The 16,696-nt window shown below is 37.2% G+C and overlaps 1 long non-coding RNA gene across 2 annotated transcripts in view; it reads right to left on the bottom strand.

Annotated features, from left to right (window-relative positions):
- The window catches only part of LOC307188515, a 65,038-nt gene extending 51,792 nt beyond the window's left edge, over positions 1–13,246 (bottom strand). For both annotated transcript variants that reach the window (XR_013828963.1, XR_013828964.1), the window contains exons 1-2: positions 13,172–13,246; positions 1,232–1,318 (exon numbers count right to left, since the gene is read on the bottom strand). This is a non-coding gene — a long non-coding RNA (uncharacterized lncRNA). The remainder of the gene's footprint in view (positions 1–1,231; positions 1,319–13,171) is intronic.
- Positions 13,247–16,696: the final 3,450 nt, after the last annotated feature.

Here is a 16,696-nt window from a genome sequence, read left to right as displayed (position 1 = left end):
CTTTTTGCCATTACCAGTGGGTCACCTCTAATTCAGCATTACTGAACTTTAATCCCTATGACAATAAAGACCTCCTCAGTGTTTGTCACTGCCTAGGCCGGTGAGTATCAGAGCATCACCTTGTGGAGGTAAAGCCTCTATTCTCTGTAACCCCTGGCCCCCCTACTCCCCTTCCCTTGCCCCAGAGCTGGAAATCAGACTGTCTACATTTAAGTTCAGGCTCTGACTTAAAATAGTTTTGTGACATTCTTTCCAATTTTTCTGAAGCTCACTTTCTCATCTGTGAAATCTTGAGAATTCTAACTTTTGTATTGAAAATTCACTACAGGTTCTTTAAGGATGAAGTGAGACAAATTTTTTTACAAGGAGCTGCTGCTTGAGGTTCCCATGGTCTGGCTGTAGGGGAGGTGCTTCTGGTCCTTAGTACAAGGTACCATAGAAAGAAGCCTTCTGGGCTGAGGTCCATGGTGTTGGAAGGAGGTGGTAGGGAGGCAAGTAGGACAAGTTAAGGCACTGATTAAGTGGTGGGGCAAAGCCCTGGGGATGGGCAGTGGAGCAAATCTAGTTTTTATGGTTCACGATGATTCTACCTCCTTGACAAACATTGTGAGTCTGTTTTTAAATATTTTAGTAGGCAAGACTATCCTTGGGGAGGTAGGAAGCCGGCATAGTCTCTGTGGTTTCCAGGCTATAGGAGGATAACACCTACATGGTTTGTGTCCCTGATGAATATTGAATGGATATCTTGAAGTCCATGCTTCTGTTTCTGCAGAAGGAAGCTGAGTAGCATCATGCCCTTTCCTGAGACTCTCAGAAATGAGCACAGATGTGCCAGTGGAATGCTTGCTTCCCTCTTTGGTGCCTAAACTCAGAGGGCAGACAGCTAGGTTCAGTGCCAGGATTCCACCCTGGAACAGCAAACAACTTAGCATCCGGACTGCTCTTGAATATGCTACACCTGATCCCAGTGACAGTCCAGGATGCCAGCATCTCAGGAGAATATCTGATTCCTTTTCCCAGTTGGAAGCAAAAGGATTAGTATAATTAATTCAGGGCTGCGTTTGAGGCTGGGGGAGGGTATGACCAAAGCAGATAACTGGGTATGCAAAGAGTGAGAGAACGGGTGCCCTCGGTGGATCGGAAGCCATGGAGACATAGGCAAGTCAAGCAAGCACACGGGAAAGAGGTCTGGGTGAAGGTCAGACCTAAATGCTGTTTCCCTCCCACATACCTTTTATAAGGTCTCTGGAAATTGATGGTCAGGCAAGCTGCTTCTTCTCACACGAGTAGTGACAGGATCAATGCTTGAATCTCGGTCCTGCATAGGTGAGCAAGTAATTTAACTTAACACTCATTTTCCTGACCTGTAAATATAATAATATTTCTGACTCAGCTATCTCAAAAGGTATTATGAACTTCAAATGATATTTATCTGATATTCATTTTAATCAATATATAATAAAATCTCTATATATAGCACTATATGTGGAATCTCTCTATGCATCAAATATATGCTTGCTAATTTTAATTTTAAAAGATGATTTACTAATTGAAAAGTGCTGGAAAATTATAAAGCTTGTGTGGGTCATTTTTTCCCATTTGATAAAAGCATTGCTATTTAATCAAAATGTTTGTTTATAATAATTTCAGATAAGGTAGCCTAAATTTTTACTCTTCATTTTGTGGTTATATTATTGCACATATTTGGTCTCCTAGTAATTTTTCTTGTAAGTGTTCAATTTTCCTTCACCATGTTGAAATCCCAATAGCAGGGGAAATGAGACAGTAAAGCTCAGGTCCACGTGAATCACAGCAAATGTCTTGCATTCTGGCGGTATAGTAGAATATAGTTTTCATTTCTGATTAATTCCGGTAGTCTTGCTTCATCTGCCAGTGCATAAACTTGAAATTGAACTCTACAGATATTACAGAGGCATGTTTTGCCCATTCATTCTTTCACTTATTAATTCCATAGATATCTACTGACTTAACCCCTTATGAGCTGGGCATTAGCTGGTTGCTGGTGATACAAATTAAAATCAGGCATAGTTTCCACTAGAGTCTATGTTCTAGTGGAGGAGATACCTACAGGGAAGAAGAAAGTTGTGATGTAGAATGATATCAGAAATGGAAGCTCGGGGCAATTTGGGAGCATGTTTTCTCATTCTCATAAATATATTTTTTTGACAGCAGAACCCAAACAATTTGATTGCATTTTTAAATTCTTTAAGAACTCCATAATCTGCTTGACAGAGAAAGAAATGCCTTGTATGTACAAATTACTGTGTATACTGACATATAGATTCCTTAGCATCAGCAGTCAAGACAAAGTTGATAATTTGTTTCAGACATTCTACTACCACCATAATTTTCTTGAATCATAATTTTGAGCTTTGTTTGTTTATTCTTATTTCTGTGAAACTTCTTTCATCTCCCCCTGCCCCCCAGTAATGTCTATGGGGTTCCCATTTTTTGAGTCATTTAGAAATAATAATCACAATTTATTTTTTCAGGATGATTTCATAGAAGACAAAATTGTATCAACCACTGGAACAAAACAGCGTCCTAGGTATTCTTTGTAATGTGCCTTATAATCACTAATTTGCATATCAAATAACTTTTTCGTATGTATCATGAGCTCAGCAATACTTTAGACATTTATTAATTTTTCCTGTTTCATTTATTCGTTCATCAAAATTTATTGGCACAGCCATTCTGTGTGAGACCTCTGCTGGGAGATTTTATAAATATATTTTATACATATATTATATATATATATATATATATATATATATATATATATATATATATATATATAACTGTATATACATGTATACACGGTTGACCCTTAAACAATGCAGGGATTAGGGGCACTGCACAGTTGAAAATCCAAGTATAACTTTACAGTTGGTCCTCAGTATATGCCCTTCTGTGTCTGTAGATTCAACCAACTGTGTAGTAGTACTGTAGTACATATTCTTTGAAAAAAATCTGTGTATAAGTGGACCCATGCATTTCAAACTCTTGTTGTTCAAGAGTCAACTGTATACACATGCCTTCAAGTACCTGCCTTCAAATAATAGTCTAGTGGCTTAAACAGACAAGATCACAGGAGAGGAAATTTTACCTTTGCTAAGTACTAAATGAATTAGATGGTTCATTTAAAAAAAAAAAATAAGGTAGTGAGAGAAGATTCAGAATTCCAGAGATATACATTAATCAAATGAACTTGTCAAAAGCTACACCTAATATAGCATAATCAGATATTACATATGAGCAGTAAAGACTTCCTTTTGCTTTAAGAAAGGAGGGGTTAAAAAAAAGATTTGTCTACAGGCAAGTTAATTTACAAATTTTCTTAGTTGAGGCACTGACAGTCAGGCTCCCACTAGTCTCTAATAGAAATACTATGAAGTAAAAGGCATTCAAAAACTTTTTTGGATACAGAACTGTACAATATCTCACATTTTTTGTTTTTTTCCTTATTGTTAATTACATAAATTATTTCTTGAAATGGAATTGCCCAAACCCGGGGATACCATGTTCTTCTAGTTACAATTTTGTGGTGTAGCTTTGTAGTTGAAAAAGGAGTTATGTGGCAAATGGCCAAAAGGTCACCAGGGCCTGTGCATTCAATTGCTCAAGGGTCCCTTGGCACACTGGCTTAAAGAGGAAAATAGGCTTATACTGAAAATAAAAGAAACTGATAGAAATACCATGTCCCTAGTGTTCCAAAACGGGTGCTTTTTTAACTCCACAATATGTGGAAGTCCTCAGAGCCATGTCAATGCTGAGTGCCTTCATTTTCTTAAGACTCCTATATACATCTAGACATTATACAAGTAAAACACAACCAAAAAAACAAAACTAAACAAAACCTCTATGAATTTGTGATATTGTGATTTATAAGAAACATATATTGGTCATTCAGATGACCAAAATATATTTCTCACTGTTTCTAAATTCCTTGAAATTTGCTGTGATAAGAGCAATAAAGATGTCTTTTGTTACGTTAATAAGGTGACTTCTGGAAAGCCCTTAGGTACTCTAGGGATGGGGGGGATCTGACTGCTAGAAGAACCAACCAGTGATTAGAGGGTTGGAACTTTTGGTCATCTCTGCGGAGGGAAGAGAGACTGGAGATTGAGTTCAATTGCCAATGGCCAGTGGTTTAATGGATAATGCCTATGTAATGAGCCCTCCATAGAACCCCCAAAGGACAGGGTTTGGAGAGTTTCTGGGTTGGTAAACACTTGGAGATTTGGAGATAGTGGCATGCTCAGAGAGAACTTGGAAGCTCCATGCCCTTTACCCATCCCTTGCTTGATACATCTCTTTCATCTCACTGTGTCTGAGTTATATCCTTTTATAATAAACAAGCAATCTAGTGAGTAAATGGGTTTTCTGAGCTCTGTGAGCCACTCTAGCAAATTAGTTGAACCCAAGGAGGGAGTCTTGGGACCCTCTGATTTATAGCCAGTTGGTCAGAAGTATAGGTAACATCCTGGATTTATAACTGACATCGGAAGCAGGGGAGGGAGGGCAGTCTTGTAGGACTGAACCCTTAACCTGTGGAATCTGACACTATCTTTGGGTAGATAGTGTCAGAATTGAGTTGAATTGTAGGACACTCAGTTGATGTCAGAGAATTCGCTTGACTGGGTGGGAGTGGGGTGGAAGAGGAGTGGTTAACCTCATCCTCATGAATTAAAATTTGCATCTGGACACTTTTAGAGTCCAAATCACTTATAAACTTTTAAAGCATATACATAAGTTATTCTGTCACTTTTGTGCCTTCTCTCATTAGCCCTCTTCAGAGTTAAGTCTTCCTGTAATAACATTGTCCCTGCCCTGGTATAGCTTACCTCTAGTGTAATACCCACGCCCTGTGTTGATTGCTGCTATCATAGCACTAATTGTTGGAGTGGTTCTGCAGATGTATGAGAAAGAAACATAATTACTTAGGTTTATGTTAGAAAGTGTTAAATTATTTCTATCTGTAGGGTTTATGTGTTTTACTTATTTAATGTCTAGAGGTCTTTAAGATGCTTAAGATAAGAAGAGAAGGAACAACAGGAATAGTTGCAGACTGTGTTGATGACACCGAGTATTCTGGGACAACTCTTGGCTCACAGAAAAATCAGAAGTCATAAATAATCTTATATTCACCCAGGAAATTTCTACATATAATTTAAAACTCATTTTTCCTAGAAAACTCATCAAATTGTGGAAAATGTCTTTACAATAATAATTACTTCACTAACAAGTTCTTTTCAATTACTTAGTTTTCCAACCAGTAAAACAGCCAAATCATTATGGTATGTTCTTTCAAGCAGTTGCAAAAGTAAATAGGTTTACCTCAGTCTCTTATCAAATTGTTCTTATGTTTAGAATATATTAAAAAGTGTTGGTTGGTGAGATCTCTAAGGGAACTATTTGGTTTCCCCTTTTTGACTCAGATAGATTTGGCCATATCTGCAGCACAGCACTTTTCTAAATGTACTTCTAAATATGAGAGATTTTTTTCCAAGAAGGTTTTGAAACTGATCTTGAAGGCAGTATCAGACAATTTTTCATTTGTTTGTTTGATCAGGTTTTTTTGTTTTGCTCCTAGTCAAGACATTTCTTTTTAGCTCCAAAATTGCTGATGATTTTTCCTTCAAAATTTGCATGCTTGGCTTTTAAATGTTGCTGGAAAAGTGTTTCCTGCAGTAATTGTTCAGTTTCTTTTTTTCACACAACAGATCCTGGAATTGTCTAATTTGCATCTCCCCAATAATAAAGCCTATACTTTAAATAAATATCTCAGTATATCCTGTGTTTTTTTATGTTGATGACTGTTGCTTAGTACCGAGTCACTAATCCTGGCTGAGAAGTAATATCATCTTTGCTTTCAAGTTTTTGTTTTGTTTTTGGGTTTTTTGTTATTTTGTGGGAAGCCTCAGGGACTAGACAAAAATGGCAAGTTTTCTAATCTGTTGCTACAAATAAAATGTCCTACTTTCCAAACTTTCATGATGAAAATATAAGCTTGACTGACCGAGAAGAGCAAGGTTCTGCTGACTTGCATGCACAGGTGTGTGGTGAAACTTCTTAGGAATACAGAACACAAAACTTATTTTATCCCAAATTCTAAGTAAAATGTTTACTTCTTGAAAACATACCATGCTACACAGACGTAGAAAACAAATTTATGTTTACCAGGGAATAAGCGGGGGAGGGACAAATTGGGAGATTGGGATTGACAATATACACTACAATATATATAACAGATAACAAATAAGAACCTACTGTGTATCACAGGGAACTCTACTCAATACTCTAATGGCATATATGGGAAAAGACTCTATAAAAAGAGTAGATATATGTATCTACTGATTCACTTTGCTGTACACCTGAAACTAACACAACACTGTAAATCAACTATACTACAACAAAAATTTTAAAAAGAATGCTTATCCGGTGCCTTCACTCATACCCTAGCACACCATCTGCTAGGTGGTGAATATATCCTGCTGAGAAGCCTGGTTTACCTTCCTGCCCCAATCTGGCCCTAACCACAGTGAACTTCTCAAACTGCAATTAAAGTGATTTTTTTCTCTTAATTATAATTCTTATAATATCACTCTGCTGCTTAAAATACTTAAAAGGGGTTCTGCTATCTCCTGCTATATACCTCCAGAATATAAGTCAAAACTCTGAAACCAAGTTTACAAAGCTTTTGATGGTCCATCACAAACAGGTTCATGCCTGCCTCTGCAGCCTCCAAAGTTACAATTTATCTCCTCACATACATTCTAAACTTTTCTCAGTTCCCTGAATTTGTCACATTCTTTTCCTTTGGATCCTCGCCTGTGCTGTTCCCTCTGGCCAAATCACTGTCCCAGAACTTCATACTCCCCTCCTTTCTTGGTTAGTTCCGCTTTATCCTTCAGATAAAGACTTTCCCACCTTACCAAGTTTAGGTCAGTTTCTCTCAGAAATGAACATGCAATCTCTACTTCCCTATCATAGCACTTTCCACATTATTTTGATTTCCTGGTTGTCTGTTCTTCCTGTGATCTTCCAAAGGCAGAGACAAACTGTCTTTATTCTGCTTTATTCTTAGTCTTTAACATAGTGCCTTGCAAATGATTGGGATTCAGTAAAAATTAGTTGAAGTAGTGAATGGCCAATGTAATAGGCAACCACCAGTCGAAAGTCAATCAAGAGACAACATTACAAGAGGAACAGCATATCTTTCCCAAGGCTTTAAATTTTACAATGTGCTTTCCATTCTATGATTTGTCCCTCTTCCTCTCCTGCCACCCAGATGAGACCAAAGAGTACATATCTCTTTAGAAGTGCACAACAGGACTCTGATGTGAGGTGGGTTGGACAGGAGATAATAATCTTTCCTGAGGCACATGCACACTCCCAAGGGGGCTTTTGTAATACTTCTTACTCTATATTGTAATAATTCTTTCCTCTAATAGTCTGTAAGGATTTTAAGAGCAGCAAGCTTGTCTGATCTCCAGTGTTGAACCTTGAGTCTAGCATATAGTACTAGAGTTTATCATATAGTACATTTAATGAATGAAAATCAATTTCATCCTATGGAAACCTTGGCCTCAGAAACAGAATAACATATTTGAAGTTCACAACTACTAAATTGTTGTGGAGGCATGAAAGGCATAGAAATCAGAATTTTTGACTCAGAATTTGATCATATTCCAAATTTTTGATTCAGTTAAATAATTATTTAATAGTAATCTGACTCTAAGTTAAAAGACACACCAGACTGGCAAAAACTATGTAATAAATTCCATGCCTCTAATCAGTAAAAGAGGCAACCAGTAGGTAGGGAAACACAGACCTCAACTTCTCTAAAGGTGATGTCAGGCAAAGTGTAATACAGAAGAGAGACAAGTAACAAGGCAGCCTCCTTTCTGAGTCTGAACCACAGGTTCGTCTTCATTATGGTGGACAATTTTATTCCATCTCTCTCTCTCTTTTAAATTTCTCATTGAGGTAAAACATATATAAACAAATGAACACAAATCAAAAGAATAGTGCCAGCACCCCAAATGCCCCCCATTGCACCCCCTCTCAATGACTGCCCCGTTCCTTCCATTCTACTTTCCATCCCTTTTCCAGATGTGTTGCTAGTATACAAGGCATATAAGGAAGAAATGTCACCATCTCTGGAAAGAGGGCTCTCACAATCTATTAGAAGAGGCAATTTTATTCTAATGGATATGAGACCATGCACTAAGAGGCTGGCAATCTGAGCAAATTAAGAAAACTCAAAAGAGGGAATCTTTTGTAGACTGAGATGGGGGAAACAAAAGTCTTCAAAGAGGAGGTGAAAATTTAAAGAGAGTTTTGAAAATTAGTTTCCCAGGTTGGAAAAAGGAGAAAAGTAGAGTATCCCAGCCAGAAGAAAATATCATCATGGTGAAAGGAAAGGGACTAGCTGTTTGAGTGAAGGCTGGTAGTCTAATGTGATGTGGTTAGAGCAGCAGGTTTCAATCTTGCTTTGTGATCAAAATCACCTGTTAGGCTGTTCGTGGGCTACACACTAGACCTACAGAATCATGTACTCCAGGGATACAGGGATAAGGGATACATGTGTGGGTTATTTACAAAGCCTCACAGTTATTTTGGTTTGCAGACAAAATTGTGAATGACTGGACTGGAAGAAAAAGTACCTTAAAGAATGTGAAGTACTATGTAGATGGTGAGTCAGGGTGGATTGGAAATTTTGAATGCCAAGGTATATATTTTGGCTGTATTCTTTATTGTTTCCTAAACATGCCTAATTATAAGAATTCCAAGGATACTGGTAAAAAAATCAGCTTTCTTGACCCCACTCCAAACCTACCAAATAAGAATTGACAAGGGAGGGGCCTGGAGATTTCTCTTCCTCCCGTCCTCCCTTCCCTCCCTCTCTCCCTCTTTCTTTCCTTCCTTCCTTCCTTTCTTTTTTCTGTTATAAACTGCATGTTTGTGTTCCTCCCCCCACCATATTTATATGTTGAAACCCTAATCCCCAATGTAATGTTATTTGGAGATGGGGGTCTTTGAGAGATAGTGTTCATGATGGGATTAGTGCCCTCGTAAGAAGAGAGAGCTTGCTTCTCTCATTCTCTGCCATGTAAGGACACGATGAGAAGATGGCCACCTGCAAACCAGGAATAGGTTTGTCACTAGGAACCAAATCTGCTAGCACCTTGATCTTGGACATCCCAGCCTCCAGAACTGTGAGAACAAATATTTGTTGTTTAAGCCAACCAGTCTATGGTAATTTGTTATAGTAATTTGTTATAGCAGCCTGAGTAAAACTCTCCCTTCCTTCCTTCCTTTTTCTCTGTCTTTCAAAAGAACTCAGGCAATTTTCATGATTACTCACATGGGAAACTTTTTGTTTTTCAGCCGGTTGGGAGTCATTTAGACTTTATAAGAGTCAGATCTTTCATAAAGATCATCCTGGTAGAAATTCATTTCTTGAGGAAAAGAAAGATTTAAATGAGGGAGAGGAAATAAAGGCTTGTTATATAATTTTGGGGCTAGCTGATTAGGGGCGACCTTAGTCTTTAGTGTGAGACTATGTGCAACACATACCTGGTGCTCAGAAATGTGTTAATGTACTGTTTTAAAGGGCATTTTAATAGGTGAAATAATGAGGATGTGGTGAGCATTTGAATATGGGGTGGGGAAGAAGAAGCGCTGAGCACGATTTGGAGATTTCTAGCATGAAATGTTTGATGAGTGGTAATGCCATGCAATGAGACCGAATTGAGTGTTACTTCTTAGATTCAAACTTAAGAAAAAGACTGTTCCTTAAAAAGAAGTTATCAGCAAATGACTTTGAACACCACAGAACCTCATATAATTCCTCTCCCCTCTTTATACTTCTGTCAAGTCATAGCCATACCTCCAACACAAATCTCATACTCACACAAGTGATGTGTACTTGCATGGAATAATGGGTTGTGCATTTAAGGTCCACACTTTAGACTGGCAAAGCCAATTTTCACACCCATCAGATCCTCTCCCTTTTGCTCCACTCTCCTTCCTTACTCAGAGCAACTATTTTTTCCTCTATAATAGCTTTCGTACATAAAAAAGAGAGAGAGCATGGCTGACTGAAATGATGGCTGTCTGATTTTGTTATAGTATCTGCTGCAAAATTCCGAGTGAGCAGTGTAACTTGGTGCTAGAATTTGAAACAGAAGGGCAAAACGCTAATTGAATCTAATCTTCAAATAACCAGAGTAATAAAAGAGAAATAAGGGTGGAATTTCATAGAAGTTCAATTTGAGAACTCTTGTAGCTGCTCAATTTGAGAACTCCACATAACAATTACCTGTATATTAGCTGATCATAGGTGAGTCGATTTTTCACCTCAGTGAACATTTTTCTGGCAATAAAACAAGCGGTACTTTCTTCCTTATTACAGTAAAACTGCCACTGGGCTCCATTTAATAAGAATTAACTGTGAATAAATTACAGCATCAAATTATGTACCATGACATAACTTGGTGTGAAAAATCTAAGCAGCTGCAAGACCCCATGAAGTTAATTCAAGCTGAGCTCAGAAGAAAAACCCTTAATTACTTCCTGGAACCTGTGGATCTATTTTCAGTTCCTGGTGTCATTGGGATCACAGTTTAGATGAATTACCAGCAAATGCTCATGAAAGGCATCAGTGGGAATGCACTACAGAAATGGGGGTCAACTCTTTTTTATTCTTGGATTTGCCTCTGGCTTTTATTACTAAGTGTGTCTCTACAAATTGAGAAATCACAGCTGGATTTAGGAGAATCTAGATTTTATATTTGGAAGGAAACATATACTCATTAAGTTCTACCTCCCACAAAGAATAAGCTTCCCTCCTTTGTCATTTCTGAAAGATGGTCAGCCTCTGCTTATAAAAGCTCTATGAGCAGGGCTTATTACCTCCCAAAGCAGCTTATTCTTATGATAGGACAGAGTTTCAGAAATTGTGGTCAAAATCTGATTTTGGTAGTCTTTCTAGGTCTAGTTCTGTGAATGGGAATAGAGTTTCCCAAATTTGTGTGATTAATATCACCCTTTGCACTTGCTAAACCTATAAATTACCTGGCCTTTTCCCTTGGGAAATTCTGAACCAGAAAGTCTGAGTTTGGTTCTGGGAATCTGTATTTTATCACATATATCAGGTGATTATTGCTCTCAGATAAGTTTGGGAAACACTTCTCTAATCACTTCTCAGACACAAAGAATCATCTGGGGATCTTGTTAAAATGCAGATTCTGGTTTAATGAGTCTGGGATGAGACCTGAGATTCTGCATTTCTAAGGAGCTCTCAGGTGATGCCAATTCTTCTGGTAGGTGGACCACACATTGAGTCGCAAGACTCGAATAATGTCAAACATTTCTTTTTAAGATGATGGTTCTTAATATATTATTGAAGACAACAATTTCTCCTTAACTTCTATTTCTCTAATCACCAAGCTAAAAGTCTTTGATTACTTTAGTAATTTCTCATACAGTTTGGATATGCTGTGGTCTCCACACTCTTCATCACATCCTTCATCATCTTGGTTATTTTCTCCTGGCTTCACCCTGTTTTGCTAATATCTCTCTTAAAATATAATGTACACAATTCAATACAATTCTCCTAATATGCTTTGAAATTTGTGCTCCAATCATATTGATTTTGTAATCTGCCAAAATCTTTAAATCTTCCCTGCTTAAACTGCTTCTAAGCATGGTCTTTAGAAGCTGACTTAATTTCATTTTGGTGGGTATATACTGAATCTATATGTTATCTCTGTTAAGTTTCCCATTTCCTTTATTCTTTGAGAAAAATTTGAACGTTATTGTGTCACCTGTAATACTAGCTATCCCTTCCAACTTTATTTCATTTTTCCTAGTTCTTCCTTAATGTCTTTTTCAGAATGCTGAAAAATATACAGTATTTGCTGACATGTTAATGGAGATGACTAATGTAAAGTGACAAGTTGCTGTCTTCTAGTGTGGTTTTTAAACAACTGCAACTCTACCTAAAATTACTATTATCCAGCCATTGACTTTTTAATATGGGCTCTACTGGTATTTTAGTTTCCACAATTCTTTGTTGTGTGGGACTGCCTTGCATATTGCAGTTCATTTACCATCCCTTGACACAACTCTCTAAATGCAAATAGCACTCCCTATACCTATTTCCAAATGCCCCCAGTATACAAGACCTTCCCTGATTGAGAACTATCCAGCCTATATTTTACCTTCTTTCCAGAGTATATCAGAGGAGTCTTTACCCACTACTTCTCTGAAATCCAGTCTCTTTGTGTTGACCTAAGACCATTCCTTGTGTAAGAGCTAAGACCATTGCCTCCACATAATTTAACTATTGGGACTAGCAACTGAGACCATCTGTGTCAATATGATTTAACTGTTTGCTCAGGAAATTTTTCACCAGAAAGATAAACTGGCAAATCAGTAAATAATTTCATTTTTTTGCTTGAATAAATTTTTACAGACTAAAGTACATATCTGAGTGAATGATTTTCATGACAGTTCATTTACATAGACACACAGCTTGCTTATCAGAGCAATAGTTTGATTATCAAGATTTGCTTTAAGATCTTCAACCTGCTGTTGCAACAGTTTTAAATGATATGTCACAAACTTTTCCCAACCCCAGTTAATTTCCTTAAATTACTTTAGCTCAGACTCCAAAGACCAAAACCTTCCCTAATTTCTCCCCTTTAAGACATTATTGAAACTATTAAGGTGGTGATCTCCCTTGCTTCAATAAGCTTGATGAACTCAGTTGGGTTAACAGTTTCTTTGGTGGTCTTGTGAGGGAGCTGACAATGTTTATTCACAAAGACTTTAAAATATTCCTAGTGGTGGGCTTTTGATATCTTGACCTATGAATCCTATGAAGATGCTGAATACTTGCTCCAAGCTTGTTAATGATTGATACATACTTTTGCCATTATTTAGGAGAAGAAAAGAAATGGAAAAAGAAAAGAAGAGGTATTGATGACGTTGATTGAAAGGAAATGATCAAGAAGAGGAGGAGTAGGTAGATGGAGAAGAAAATGAAGACAAAATAAATAATAAAAGGAGAGGGAAAACACTATGGGAAGTATGTAACAACAAAGAGGAATGAGGAAAAAGAAAAACTATGACGAATTACCTTTTCCCTCCTTGTTCTTTTCATCATGGAAATAGGTTGTGACTCCTTATTGTTCCCAGGCAGCATGATTTCAGCTACAAATATGGACAAAAAGAAGAAAGGTAATGAGAATAATCAGGGTATAGGGGACAAATACAAGGACATGACTGGTCACTTCACTCATTTTGCAGATAAGGCATACTCCTTCTTTGCAGAGATAACGCTTCCTACCCAATAATCTATTTGTTGTTGCTTTTGTTGTTGTTTTATTGTAAAATATACATAACATAAAACTGACCGTCTTAACCATCTTTAAGTGTACAGTTCAGTGGCGTTAAATACATTCACATTGTTGTGCAACCATCACTACCATCCATCCCCAGAACGTTTTCATCTTCCCAAACTGAAACTCTATACACATTAAACAATAACTCTCCATTTTTCCCTCCCCCCCAGCCCCTGGAATCCACCATTCTACTTTGTGTCTCTGTGAATTTGACCACTCCAGCTACCTCAGAGAAACAGATTCATACAACGTTTGTCCTTTTGTGTTTGGCTTACTTGACTTAGTGTAATGTCTTCAGGGTGCATCCACGTTATAGCAGGTGCCAAAACTTAATTCTTTCTTAAGGCTGAATAATAGTACAGTGTGTGTATATTTCACATTTTGTTTACCCACTGATGGACAGTCAGTGGACACTTGGCTGTTTATACTTTTCAGTTCTTATGAATAATGCTGCTATAAACATTTGTGTACCAATATCTGTTTGAGTCTCTGACTTCAATTCTTTTGGTTATATACCCAGAAGACCAATTGCTGGTGCATGTGGTAATTTTTGTTTTCCACAGTGGTTTTTTATATTCCCAATGTGCAAGGGTTCCAATTTCTCTACATCCCCATCAACACTTGTTATTTCCTTTTTATTATTATTTTTTATAATAGTCTTTCTAATGGGTGTGAAGTGGTTTTGATTTGAATTTTCCTAATAATTAGTGATGTTGAGCATTTTTCATGTGCTTATTAGCTATCTGTATATCTTCTTTGTAGAAATGTCTATTCAAGTCCTTTGCCCATTCCTATCCAATAATCTATTGAGCAATGCTTGGGGCGAGACCAGATTGGTACCCCCAGAATGTGACACAATGAGTTATAATTAATATTTACTAATCTATTCTACAATTAATTGAGGTTCATTCTTTTTGACTTTTCCTAGACCACTTATGTAGTATTTTAGTTTTTGTTTCATTATAACTAATATATATCTATTTAGGTCCACACTACTGGGATCTATCCATTATCTTTTTAGAAAATTGAGATATTTACCTCTTTCTACTTCTTTTACACATTCCCATATAATAGAGATATCTTAAAAATTATTACTAGTTATTTTTAAATAATATTTTCAAGTGTCTTAAACTCTAAAAGTGTAATCTGCCTAATGATGCCTAATTTGGATGCTTCTAACAAGTAAATTTATGCAGGTGAATAGTGTGTGGCCCAACAGGTTTTGTTAGGAAGTCTAAATGAATAGGTACAAATAACTTGGAAAATAAAACTTTTCTAAAGAACAGTTTAGACTTTTCAATAATGTTCTATAATGCAGCATAATATTCCACTTCTGGGCCTTCTATTTTTCTGGACACAGGAGAGTCAGACATTCATTCTTTGTTGTCTTACATATACATGTTTTCACATTCTTCCTAAGCCACTGTATTGTAGAGTACCCTATTCCTTCTTACGGAACCCAGGGTGAATTCTTGTACTACGTGTGGAGAACACTGTGGTTCTTTTCATCTAAAATCTTTTATTTGCTGAATATGGAGCATAAGATAGAAGTGAAGAAATTAGTCTCAGTGGAAAACCAGTTTGTTAACCTAAGCAAACTACTTCATAAGAAGTAGAAGCCACAACTTCCCCCATTGCATGAATTTTATGCTAAATGAGCTGTTATAAAGCAACCAAGAGTGACTTAAACTGTAGGCCTGGGCTGCATTATTGACACGAGGAGCTATTCCAAGAATGGAAAGCCAGTAACCAGATGGATGTGAGCTGGAAACAGTTTATGTGGATTTGAGAGTACAACCAAGACAAGGTGCAAGCATAAGGTGAGGAAGGAGTGAATGGCTGTGTAAATCCAGTATCATAAAACTCAGGGACACTGGCTAAACTCAAATCTAATCTAGGTAGACATCAGTTCCAAAAAATTCTGTTCTAAACAGGGCAGGCATTTTGTGTGACCTTATGAATTTGAGAACAACAGAGGAGACATTTGTGAGAAGGATGGGGAATGACCGCAAACTAAGGTCAGAGACTCAGTATTCCCAGCCTATCAGAGGGAGTTTAGTTTGTAGTTAGTCAAGTGGAGATACTGCACAGCATTGGTGTAGGTCAAAAAGTTTCAGCACGATGCTCTCACAGGCATCTGGGGTTCTGGACACCTCCAGAAACTCATTCATCAGGCATTGATGGCAGCTGTGAACTATTTCCATATTCCACTTGCTAGGAAGGAAACCATTAATACATTTTTGACTAGTGTCCATACTAGTTGGGGTTTAGCCTGCAGGGGTGCATAAATCATTCCCCAGATGGGGTTAAATAAGCCATAACTTAATGCTGAGATATGCGGGTGATATGGGGTAGAGGTTGGAGAGTGGTAAAGAGTAGCCAGCTTCCCTCTGTGGGTATCCTGGTGGAGAGACCATCATTCCTTCCTCATAGTTTATATTTCTAGGTCTAAAAGGAAACTGTTAACAACAATCAAATATTTCTTGTCATGATTGCTACCTTGTTATAAACCAGATTATGATCAGAGCCTTCTTTTATGGTGTTTAATTAAATTATCCCATCAACTATGTGAACTACATATTATCAGTTTTCATAGATCAATAAATATGAGGTAGAGTGGTAAAAAACTTTCCTTCATCTGACTTCAACTTCTGTGCTTCTCTTCTACATATCTTACTTTGGAGACATTCTTTTTATATCTCCCATATCACACAAAGCATCTGTATAAATTGACTTCAGAAATAACCCTTGGTAACATAGATTAATCCAAGCTGATTAGGCAAATTAAGCACAAACCAAGGTCCTGTCTTCTTACATATTGATACCTTGAGGAAAGATAATTTCTGAGACTACTTCCATAAACCTGGCCAACGATAGTAGTATATATCATTGCAAAACATGATAGCATGATGCGGTTGTATGATTCCATGTAGATCAGAAATCAGTTTTATGAAGTAATTTGTATTTTTATAAGTGCCATCCTCCTAGATGAAACAACAGCAGCAGTCATATTTTCTTAAATCATTATAGCTGCTTGTGCTGTAGTGTTTTTCATAACTTACAATAGGTCTTAATCCAGCACTAACATTTAGCAGACCATAGCAATATCTCTTCTGTGCCCTGTTTAATGCAAATAGATAACTAGTGCCAAGGCAGGCCCCAGTTGCTATTGTTCAGCAGTGTTTGCTCTGCAGCAGTTTTCTGAGCTCTTCAAGCACATCTTCCATCTGGCAGCTGCATATGTTTTAAATTTTTCTCTG

Source organism: Stenella coeruleoalba (assembly GCF_951394435.1).
Source record: "Stenella coeruleoalba genome assembly, chromosome: 7".
NCBI lineage: Eukaryota > Metazoa > Chordata > Mammalia > Artiodactyla > Delphinidae > Stenella > Stenella coeruleoalba.
The sequence above is the reverse complement of the archived record's forward strand: the minus strand, read 5'-3'. Positions and strand labels throughout refer to the sequence as shown.